This window comes from Dreissena polymorpha, chromosome 1 (assembly GCF_020536995.1).
Source record: "Dreissena polymorpha isolate Duluth1 chromosome 1, UMN_Dpol_1.0, whole genome shotgun sequence".
Classification (NCBI taxonomy): domain Eukaryota; kingdom Metazoa; phylum Mollusca; class Bivalvia; order Myida; family Dreissenidae; genus Dreissena; species Dreissena polymorpha.
The window spans coordinates 170,119,454-170,132,515 of NC_068355.1; positions in this window are offsets into that span (position 1 = coordinate 170,119,454).

A 13,062-nucleotide genomic window follows, 5' to 3' on the forward strand; every position below is an offset into this window, starting at 1 on the left:
CACATTCTAAAAAAGGCTTATATTTGCAGCAATTCATTTTGAAATCCTTAGTCGCAACGCGAGGTTAGGCTCAAGTTCAAGAGTAAGTTCGCAAACCTCCACAAACCGACCGATAGGATGAGGAAGCGAATAAAAAAATGTTACATATAGACACCGACACCTTTCTGTTATTTGGAGCTAAGGACACCGTCCAACATGTTCTTAAATGACTATGTACCGATTGATTAAAGAAAAATGATTTCACTGAGAGGATGTGTCACTTGATTGCCTACAACTTTGCCATCATGAACAGATTTGATTTTATATGTTTGTGTGATAGAGACAGTGATCATTAAGCTCGAAATCAATACAGATGTTACGCTGACATTGTATACAAATGCATAAGCAGCAAGTTGTCTGCAAGCATATTAGAAGATTGTGTTACCTTCTGTTACCTAGCTCGTTGTCCAGTTTAAGGTAAACAGTTTGATGTGTGCTGCGTGGATGCAGTAGCGCGTATCCCCGTACATATCTTCGATGTTGTTATATTTTCAGCCTTCGGAGGCTGGTAGCGGTATTGTTTTTTATTATTATTTTAAGAAACCTTGATTAATTGTTTATAATAAGAATTCAATACTGCCCCAGCAGCTGGCGTTTCACTTCTTTATATTGCATTGCACAACAGTTTGATGTGTGCTGCGTGGATGCAGTAGCGTGTATCCCCGTACATATCTTCGATGTTGTTATATTTTCAGCCTTCGGAGGCTGGTAGCGGTATTGTTTTTTATTATTATTTTAAGAAACCTTGATTAATTGTTTATAATAAGAATTCAATACTGCCCCAGCAGCTGGAGTTTCACTTCTTTATATTGCATTGCACAACAGTTTGATGTGTGCTGCGTGGATGCAGTAGCGTGTATCCCCGTACATATCTTCGATGTTGTTATATTTTCAGCCTTCAGAGGCTGGTAGCGGTATTGTTTTTTATTATCATTTTAAGAAACCTTGTTTAATTGTTTATAATGAGAATCCAATACTGCTTCAGCAGCTGGAGTTTCACTTCTTTATATTGCGTTGCACAACAGTTTGATGTGTGCTGCGTGGATGCAGTAGCGTGTATCCCCGTACATATCTTCGATGTTGTTATATTTTCAGCCTTCAGAGGCTGGTAGCGGTATTGTTTTTTCATTATTATTTTAAGCAACCTTGATAAATTGTTTATAATGAGAATTCAATACTGCCCCAGCAGCTGGAGTTGCACTTCTTTATAATGATAGAATTTTTTTTGACTTCATACTTAAAACATATTTTTAGTCAAATATTAAAATAAATATTAAAAAGCCAGAAATTGTAGATATTTAAATTTATTGTTGGGACTTCATTACAGGTTAAACGTTGTTTGGCTGTTTGTTTTTTTGATACAGGATAATGGCGCAGAGTAAAACTATCTAGGAATTTGAATAACATCAGTTTTTACAGTTTTTTTAAGCTTTAATATACCAAGCGTGTTAACAGTGAGACAATTAGAATTGTGGTGACTTATGTTGCCGGTTTTTTTTATGATTTTCTTAGGGACGTCAAAATGGGTATATGCGTGGTAAAGGGTTTACAACATAGCCAGCCAGCCAGCCAAGGTCATACAGAACAAGGTGGCTGGGAACGCTCACATCAGTTATCACGATATTGAAGTTCAAATCTTGTACAATAAATGAGTTCAACATTTGCTAAATATTTATTGCAGGATATTATATATGTATACAAGAGCAAAATCACCCTGCGTCTTTAAATGCACGGTTATTAAACAATTATCCTGAGTTGTGTGAATAAGAAGCAGTTTATCATATAGTTATATATTGTTTAGTTGTATATCTTGTGCTATGCTTTTGTCTAGTACTATAACGGATAATCTCTGTTATGGTTATAAAGGGCTGAACAACATTTGTTTGAAAAGGTTGAGCCTGACTTTCACTGAGTTATGGACCTTGCGTACCCTCTGTGATGACTCTGTAACTGTTGCTCAAGCACTTGAAATATCCTGTTTTTGTTGTTTGTTATATTTTGTTAAGTTTGTTTGCAATTTCATACAATTAAAAGTGCTTTCACATGCAACATGATGAATTATATAATTTACATAAAGATGTATGTTTCTTTAATCCATTGACATGTCACACAATTGTTCAACTGTGTTTATTATTGTTTGTACTATTACTCACAAGTTTCTGTACGTTTGAACAAGTTGTAAATAGCCTGCGCAAGTTACTTATTGTTAAGTAGGTTACTATAGTTTTCTTATATAAGTAGAGCATTACTTTAATTGCTGCAATATCTTCAAATGTAGACTGTTCGATGTCCTGAATCATAGAAATTACCAGTCTATACATGCATGCAGGGGTCATGTTTCCTCCTATTCAGCACCTGAATAATATATTATGAGTACCTTTAATGTCACGCACAAAGTAAATAGTTATGTATAATGCAATTCTTACAACGTTAACCTTGGTTTAAGAAATTTTTTCCATTAATTGGGTAAATGATTTGTAAGCATCGTAAAACACTGTTTTTTATTTGAATAATGTTCTAACTAGTATGAGTCTTGTAAAGCTACCCTCACGACTAAAGGCACACAAGGTGTTGCGGTGTCATAAGGGGATATGACACCTCCTGATCAGAATGCTCTATTGGGCTGGCTGGTCCGGAGCTAGATTGGCCGCATATGGCATACATTGAAGACCCATTTACGCTTGGCTCCTTTACAGTTTTCAACATGAAACTTGTCTCTCTGCCATTTGCCTAAAGATTCAAAGATAATCAGGTATGACACTATCTGCTGAGACTGGATTTTCGTTATGAAGAGACTTCCTTTAAAAAAATATTCCCTAAACGCGGAAAGTTATGCCCTTAATTAGCCTGTGCAGACTGCATGCGCTAATCTGGGACAGCACTTTCTTCTCGTCCAGTTGGCCTTGTTTTCCCAGAGCATAGCTCAATTTTGGATCAGGTTCAGTGGGTATTCACTTAGCCCTTGTGGTTAGTGATAGGACAAACGTCACTTAGTGTATTGTTTTGTATTAATTGTTGGAGTGGCACATGTTTTTTGTCACACATGTAATATATGGGTATAGGCGTCACTAGTTGTTTTCTTCTACTCTGATTTGCAATATGATTAAGTGCGATGCAGTTAAGTGCTAGATATATTTCAAATGTGAATTCAAATTATCACTTGATGATTGTTGTGATTATCTCCGACTTGCGTAGTTATGTTAGGTATTGATATCAACTATGCCAGTGTATATTTGACATGCTAGAAATATCTCTGTAAGAAAAATGTTTGATATATTTGTACACATTGTGCTGCTTCAAGTTGATTTAATGTCTTGTGTAAATAAATCATGTTTTGAAAGTGTTTTAGTGCTCCTTCAACAATCAGCCTCTCAGTACAAACTATTCAGTATATGTTTATATCATTGTAGGAAATTAGTCATTCAGTCCTTCCCTTTATCAGCTTGTATTTTTAAATGGACCTTTTCACAGATTTTGGCATTGTATTGAAGTTTGTCATTACATGCTTTATATTGATAAATGTAAACATTGGATCTAAAAAGCTCCAGTAAAAATACAGGAATGAAATTAAAGAAAGACAAAAAGTAACCCTCAAATGGGCTGGAACCACTGATCCCTGGAGTAAAAGATAATCATTTAGACCACTTGGTCATCCGTGCTCATACAATGAAAGGTGTATTTTATACTTTTATATAAGCAATGCTCGTAGTATCACAAAATACAACGAAAGCAACAGAACCCTCCAAATTATTTCATTGTTTTGGGTTGCAACGCTTTATAATTTTCAAGTATTTAAATAGTCCATAGATGCATATAATGGATATTTTAGAGCATGGTAAATGTTCAGTATTACTGTTATCTCACAAATATCAGAACTACAACGAAAATTTTCGAATCTGAAACATTTTTATTTTGTCAATTTACCAAAAAGGGAAAAGGCCCCTTTAATACTTTAACTTCTGATTTGTCATCAAAAAGTAGATGTGTAAGACACTTTTCTCAGTTAAACATTCCTGAGGGTTTTGCACTTAAAAAAACGGCTCAAAACGCAATAAATAATAAATGTTTAATGTTTGTTCAGCAAAATTTTTCAAAGGATTAAATTGCACTTTAAAATATCATTATGAAGTGTAGATGAGCAAAACACTTCTTCGGTGATCAATGCATCCGTGAGTTATCTGAATTGATTGTCAGTGATCAAAATATCTCCCGTAATCCTCCGTGATCAATACATCCCACAGTTATCTCCCATCATCCACCGTGATCAATAAATTACAGGATTAGCTCCCTTTATCTACAGTGTTAAATACATCCCAGAGTCATTAAATCACCCTCAGTGACCATTACCAAATTATTTCCCTTCATCCTCAGTGATAAATACATTACAGAGTTATCTCCCTTCATCCTCAGTTATTAGTGCATCCCCGCATTTTCGCCCTAATCCTCATTGATCAATATATCGCCAGTTATTTCCCTTCATCCTCGGTGAACCCACTATCATTTTATTGGTGCAGGGGTATAAGTATTTGAAGTTTGAAAGCAATAGCCGTGATACTTCAGAAGTAAAGTAGATCTAAACACAACATTTAACCATATATTCAAAGTTACTAAGTCAAAAAAGAGCCATAATTCCATAAAAATGACAACCAGAGTTATGCAACTTGTCCTTTACTGTTCCCTTATGATAGTTTGCGAGTGTTCCAAGTATGAAAGCAATATCTATGATACTTTAGGGGTAAAGTGGACCAAAACACAAAACTTCACAAAATTTTCTAAGTATAAAGGGCCCATAATTCCGTCAAAATGCCAGTAAGAGTTACATTACTTTGCCTGCACAGTCCCCTTATGATAGTAAGTGTTGCAAGTATGAAAGCAATAGCTTTGATACTTTAGGAATAAAGTGGACCTAAACACAAAACTTAACCAAATTTTCAATTTTCTAAGTATAAAAGGGCAAAATGCCAGTCAAAGTTACATAACTTTGCCTGCACAGTCCCCTTATGATAGTTAATAAGTGTTGCAAGTATGAAAGCAATAGCTTTGATACTTAAGGAATAAAATGGACCCAAACACAAAACTTTACCTTATAAAAAAGGCACATAATTCTGTCAAAATGCACGCCATAGTTATGTAACTTTGCCTGCCCAGTCCCCTCATGATGGTAAGTAAGTATACCAAGTTTGAATGCAATGGCATTGATACTTTATGAAAAAAGTGGACCTAAACGAAAAACTTAACCGGACGCCGACGCCAAGGTGATGACAATAGCTCATTTTTTTTCCAAAAAATAGATGATCTCAAAATGACCATTGCTTGGGGAAAACGGGACTTAAAAGCATGTTCATCAAGTGTCATCTCTGTGCGGCCTGCACAGTCTAATCTGGGACGACACTTCACGCACATGTATCAAGCCCGGTTGTTCCCAGAGCGATACTTAGATACTTAATATACCAACAAATCTGATAGCAATACTCGGATGCTTCATATTTTGAATGTGAAATTTGTTATAGGAGGCGAGGTATTAGAAAATAAGCTGAAATCAACATTGACGTATGTCAATCAGTTCGTTATCGCAAATGAGTTCTCAGAAGTTTCATGCAACCCCCCGAAACACCGGTATCAGTGTAAGCATATCCTATGTAAGCACCGCCGTAACTCAAATCAATATAATCACAACTGACTTCAGCATCGCTGCTGACGATATTTACATTAGCACTGCAACCGCTCAACCTAGCATCACTGCCACCACTTCCATCACAATCTCACCATCAACGTCAGCATCGCCCTACATGTGCAAGCAGTTGTTATTTAACGAATAACAAATGAATGCGCTAAGAATCCTGTCCTGTTTGATCAATAACAATCGTTTTCGCTCACCTGAGCATAACGTGCTCATGGTGAGCTTTTGTGATCACATTTTGTCCGTCATGCGTGGTCAACATTTGCTTGGTTTACAATGAAAATTGGATAGAAGATTTGGCCGATTCATATCTTGGCCAAGAAAAAAATTGGGTTACGTGAGGTCAAAAGCTGGGTCACTTTGTCAAATGAAAGAAATAAAGCTTGTTAACAATTCAGTAGTCACATTTCACGTTTTAGCTTCGTGAAACTTAGTCAGAACATTTGTTCACAGGATATCTCGAAAATGGTTACGGTTCGAAGAAAAACATGTCCGTTAGGGGCAGGGATTTTTCCCTTTATGGATACAGTAAAATATTCTTAACACTCTAGAAGTCACATTCATAGTCGAACCTTTATGAAACTTGGTTTAGAACAAGGGTTCCATTAATATCTCAGCTGAGTTCGAAAATTGTTACGGTTTGTTGAAAACATGGCCTCCAGGGGACGGGGGTGTTTTCCATACATGGCTATTATAAAGCCTTGTTAACACTAGAAGTAACATTTAAAGTTGATTCTTAATAAAAGCTGGTCAGAACATTGGTTCTTATGATATCTCAGCTCGAGTTAGAAAATGGTTCCGGATCGTGGAAAAACAGCCGCCAGGGGGTGGGGCAGATTTCTTCACATTGCTATTATAGTAAAACCTTGTTAACACTCTTTAAGTCACCTTTTTGTCCAATATCGACGAACTTTGGTCAGAAGATAATATCTGAGCTGAGCTCGAAAATGGTTAAGGCCTATTGAAAAACATAGTCGCAAGGGGGGCGGGTAGTTTTTCCTTATATGGCTACAGTAAAGATCTAGAAGTCTCATTTTATTGTACAATCGTCAAGAAACTTGGTCAGAACATGTGTTCTATTGATATCTGATGATATCTGTATTCGTAAATGGTTCTGGTTTGTTTAAAAACACAGTCACCCGGAAGGGTGTGTGTGTGTGTATTGTTTCCATATGGCGTAAGAAAAGCACTGTTAACACTCTAGAATTTACATTTATTTCCAATATTCGTAAAACGTAATCAGAACAATTTTTATAATGGTATCTTTGTTTAGTCCAATCTTCATCCAAACTGGACAGAAAATGTGTTCATATGATCTCGGACCAACTTCGAAAATGGTTGCTGTCTGTTTAAAAACATGGTCGCCACTATACAGGGCGGTTTAAATAAACACACTTAGGAGTCGGGACCTCTATAAGTCACATATCAAGTCAGAATAGTTTAACCCTTTGCATGCTGGGAAATTTGTCGTCTGCTAAAATGTCGTCTGCCGAATTTCTAAATTAAGCATTTTCTTCGCTTTTTTTTCCAAAGAATACTATCAGAATAGCAAACAGTTTGGATCCTGATGAGACGCCACGTTTTGTAGCGTCTCATCTGGATCCAAACTGTTTGCAAAGGCCTTCAAAATTCGGTCCCAGCACTGAAAGAGTTAATTCCTTTGTTTCTTGTGTGAGCGCCTTAGAGCCCATGGTCCTCTTTGTTATAACAATTGGTTTCAAAAACGAATATAACTATAGTCAATTGCAAACGAATGTAGACGACTTTCGATAACCGATTAGTGTCCATTGACACTTAATTTGAGCACATCGTGTTCAGGTGAGTAAAAATGCATGTGGTGAGGTAGTGTTAGATACGATTACAACCATCTCACGCAAGTATGAATATATGTATACAATTTTAATAAAAGACATGCAACCACAATAATCTTGGAAGCTAAATTCTATAAAAATATTTGTTTACAGATCACAACATTTTATTACATGAACATTTACTGAAAACCTGTTTGGGGAATCTATAAATCAGAAATATGTTATTGTAAGATATTAATCTCTAAACCGTCGATGTTTCATACAATACATCCGGATGTCCCGTATCATTATTTACTTAGTGCACTCGCTAAGTCTAAAGATATTCACACGGAAGATAATGTTCAGGTAAAATTTATGATTTTCCTTGTATTTGGTATCAACGCCCTTTTAAATTACATCCAAATTCTGCATAAAGGAAACTGTCAATGCTATGTCATGATTCATAGTCGATTAGATTATAAATGTTAGTCACTTGTTTCACTTATTCATTTTTTTAAATAAATAAACACAACGGGAATATGAAAGCGGAAAAAGTATTTAGTGTACACAGGGTCGAAAGCGACAAATCGCCGCCTTTTTAATTTAATGAAAGATCACTTCACTAGTAATAGGGCCGGGAATCGAACCCGCGATCCTCGGTAGTTCATTGCCCCACCAACTGAGCTAGCCACAAGTAATAGGGCCGGGAATCGAACCGGCGATCCTCGGTAGTTAATTGCTCTACCAACTGAGCTAGCCACAATTAATAGGGCCAGGAATCGAACCCGGGATCCCCGGTAGTTGATTTATTTGCCAACTAAAATAGCCACAACTTTTAGGGCCGGGAATCGAATCCGCGATCCTCGGTAGTATGTCGCTCTACCAACATAGCTAGCCATAAGTAATAGGGCCGGGAATCGAACCCGGGATCCTCGGTAATACATCGCTCTACCAACTGAGCTAGCCACAAGTAATAGGGCCGGGAATCGAACCCGCGATCCTCGGTAGGTAATTGCTCTACCAACTGAGCCAGCCACAAGTAAAAGGGCTGGGAATCGAACCCGGGATCCGCGGTAGTTCATTGCCTAACAACTGAGCTAACCACAAGTAACAGGGACGGGAATCGAACCCGGGATCCTCGTTAGTTCATTGTTCTAACAACTGAGCCAGTCAGAAAATGAATACAAATTAAAATAAGCATGAACAAAAAACTACAATTAAATTAAAATTAATACATACATTCAGACTGAGCTGAAGCACGTATTATCAATGAAATAAACGACACAGCAATTGCACAAAAATCATACAATAAAACGAATAAAAGGGTTGAGCTCGAACCAATGAAATTTCTTTTAAGAACATCAAATTGATCCACTGCGCTTTAATTATGTTAATTATATAGTGCCGTTGTTTCTTATCATCGCGAGCGAATGCGTGCATTTATGAGCTCGCGCTTGCGCTGTTTCATTCAATACATCGTCATGACAGTTAACTAGTAAACACGTGGTTCGTACAACACACTTGCAATAACGTTGAAACTATAACCATTGCTGTAACTCATAGTATGTATTGAACAAGCAAGCAACGTGTACGAAGCTCTTATATAAATATGATTTAAAAGGATCTTTTCACGTTATGTTAAAGAGACCGTCAACCAGATTGACGAAAAAAGGAAAAGTTGTAAAATACCGTATTTTTTACAATTATTAGTTTATAGTGATCAAAATATCACGACTGGTATATTACATAACTTGAAGAAAAGTTGTTAAGTTTTCATATTTTTTGTATATTTGGTTAAAATTGTACTTGGTATGTGTACCAGGTAACTATATAAACCAGTTAACTATAAATAACGCAAGAAGATTGATAATCATCGTCACGTGGTAAACCGAGGAATGCAAATTGTGCATGCGTAGTGAGTTGTATATATTGTATAAATAAAATGATCAATCTACTTGCGTTATTTATCGTGTGTATATAGTTATTTCGCCTATTTTCGCGATGTACTCTCGATTTTACATCGCGAAATTTTATTACCGAATATACTGAAAATATGACCTTTTTCAAGTAATGTAATATACCAGTCGTGATATTTTAATCAATATAAACTAATAATTGTAGACAAAATACGGTATTTTACAACTTTTCCTTTTTTCGTCAGTCTTGTTGACGGTCCCTTTAAATTGGTAAACTTAAAAAATCAATTGTTTCAGATTCGCAAATATTCGTTGTAGTTATGATATTTGTGAGGAAAGAGTAATACTGAACATTTACCATGCTTATACATCTATTGACAATTTAAAAACCTGAAAATTATAAAACGTTGCAACACGAAACGATTTAATAATTTGGAGATTTTTGTTGTTGTTAAATTATGTGACAATACGAGGATTGCTTATATAAAGTATGAAATACAACAATCCTAGTATGAGCACTGATGGCCGAGTGGTCTAAGCGATAGACTTTTACTCAAGGGGTCAGAGGTTTGAGCCAGTTGAGGGTTACTTTTCTTTAATTTTATTCTTGATTTTTATTAGAGCTTTTTAGATCCAATATTTACATTTTTCAATATAAAGCATTTAATGACAAACTTCAATACATGCCAACATCTGTACAAATTCCCCTTTAAACATTTTGTTCAACCGGTTAACTGTAGTTAGGGTTGATGATATTGAGACAGTTTAGTCTGTTTAAGGCATAACAATAGTTGTAATACGTGCTTCTTATTAGATAATTCTTTAAATTTCATAGCATAAGCTCTTCCTTTAACCAAAGTTATATAACCCACAACAATAAGCGATTAACATCGATTTGCCCCATACAAACATGCTGTACCATAGGTTGGTAACCCCATAGCAACATGCTTTAATCAAGGTTTTTTTACTTTTTAGCATCATGCTTTAAACAAGGCTTTTTAATCTATAGCAACATGGCATTAAAAAGGTTTTAAACCTGTTTGTATTTACATAAACTACTCTAAAAATCCAGTTGCAAAAACAACAAAAATCGAATTTGTGTGATTAATATGAAAAATTAATGGACCAAAGATGCCCGCTTGCGGAAAACTCGATATTGTAGTCACACTTGTAGAGAGCATTGCCGTCTGTTTCTGCGTTTGTACGTACTTGTCTGGAGCTTAACTTTGTCATTCATCATACAAAAAAACAAAACAACTTAACTTCAATTTTCACGATCATGAGGCGACGTTAAGCGAGTAACACCTGTCTCCAAACCTCGAAAGTAAACGTCACACTGAGGGGTCAACTTTCAAATTCGACCCTAAAACATCTATTTCGGACTGTGAGTTTATGAATCATCTCGCAATTTTAAAACTGGGAGAAAATATCAACTTAAAAAGCGCTGTTTATCATCTTTACACAAAAATAGTGTGGGTAAAATTGGGTAATCCCCGATAAGTTTATGTTTTTAGAGTTGAGTCTTTTCGAAGCGCGTTATATGAAATCTCGTTATATTCCCCTATACAATTCTGGCGTTGGTGTCGGTTTACATAAATGTATACTCTTGAATTGATTTAGTTTAATCATTGTTCAAAATAAAAATACACGAAGATATCCACGGGCATCACTTAGCAGCTGTATAGCTTATTTCTTTCAGATAGTACATAATATACCAGTCGTGATATTTTAATCAATATAAACTAATAATTGTAGACAAAATACGGTATTTTACAACTTTTCCTTTTTTCGTCAGTCTTGTTGACGGTCCCTTTAAATTGGTAAACTTAAAAAATCAATTGTTTCAGATTCGCAAATATTCGTTGTAGTTATGATATTTGTGAGGAAAGAGTAATACTGAACATTTACCATGCTTATACATCTATTGACAATTTAAAAACCTGAAAATTATAAAACGTTGCAACACGAAACGATTTAATAATTTGGAGATTTTTGTTGTTGTTAAATTATGTGACAATACGAGGATTGCTTATATAAAGTATGAAATACAACAATCCTAGTATGAGCACTGATGGCCGAGTGGTCTAAGCGATAGACTTTTACTCAAGGGGTCAGAGGTTTGAGCCAGTTGAGGGTTACTTTTCTTTAATTTTATTCTTGATTTTTATTAGAGCTTTTTAGATCCAATATTTACATTTTTCAATATAAAGCATTTAATGACAAACTTCAATACATGCCAACATCTGTACAAATTCCCCTTTAAACATTTTGTTCAACCGGTTAACTGTAGTTAGGGTTGATGATATTGAGACAGTTTAGTCTGTTTAAGGCATAACAATAGTTGTAATACGTGCTTCTTATTAGATAATTCTTTAAATTTCATAGCATAAGCTCTTCCTTTAACCAAAGTTATATAACCCACAACAATAAGCGATTAACATCGATTTGCCCCATACAAACATGCTGTACCATAGGTTGGTAACCCCATAGCAACATGCTTTAATCAAGGTTTTTTTACTTTTTAGCATCATGCTTTAAACAAGGCTTTTTAATCTATAGCAACATGGCATTAAAAAGGTTTTAAACCTGTTTGTATTTACATAAACTACTCTAAAAATCCAGTTGCAAAAACAACAAAAATCGAATTTGTGTGATTAATATGAAAAATTAATGGACCAAAGATGCCCGCTTGCGGAAAACTCGATATTGTAGTCACACTTGTAGAGAGCATTGCCGTCTGTTTCTGCGTTTGTACGTACTTGTCTGGAGCTTAACTTTGTCATTCATCATACAAAAAAACAAAACAACTTAACTTCAATTTTCACGATCATGAGGCGACGTTAAGCGAGTAACACCTGTCTCCAAACCTCGAAAGTAAACGTCACACTGAGGGGTCAACTTTCAAATTCGACCCTAAAACATCTATTTCGGACTGTGAGTTTATGAATCATCTCGCAATTTTAAAACTGGGAGAAAATATCAACTTAAAAAGCGCTGTTTATCATCTTTACACAAAAATAGTGTGGGTAAAATTGGGTAATCCCCGATAAGTTTATGTTTTTAGAGTTGAGTCTTTTCGAAGCGCGTTATATGAAATCTCGTTATATTCCCCTATACAATTCTGGCGTTGGTGTCGGTTTACATAAATGTATACTCTTGAATTGATTTAGTTTAATCATTGTTCAAAATAAAAATACACGAAGATATCCACGGGCATCACTTAGCAGCTGTATAGCTTATTTCTTTCAGATAGTACATATCATATAATAAAACAATTACATCAGCTCATCGCAATGGAAATAAAAATACCAAAACCTGATAAATATTTCATTTCTTAAATAGATACCCAGTTAATCCGTGAATTGCTATTCTTAACAGGTAATAACATTATGTCCCTACTCTTAACAACTGATGGTGTTTTAAAATTATGAATGTACTTTTTAATATGGTGAATACATTTTAACATTCAAGTACACCTCTTTTGCTCCAATATCTGGGAATATAACCATTCCAAAACAAATACAAAGAAGGGTAATAAATCCTCATATTTACCTTCGATGAAATATCAATTCTGCACATTATTAGTAAATACAATACGGTACATATAATATTATAATGTAACATAACACCAAATGTG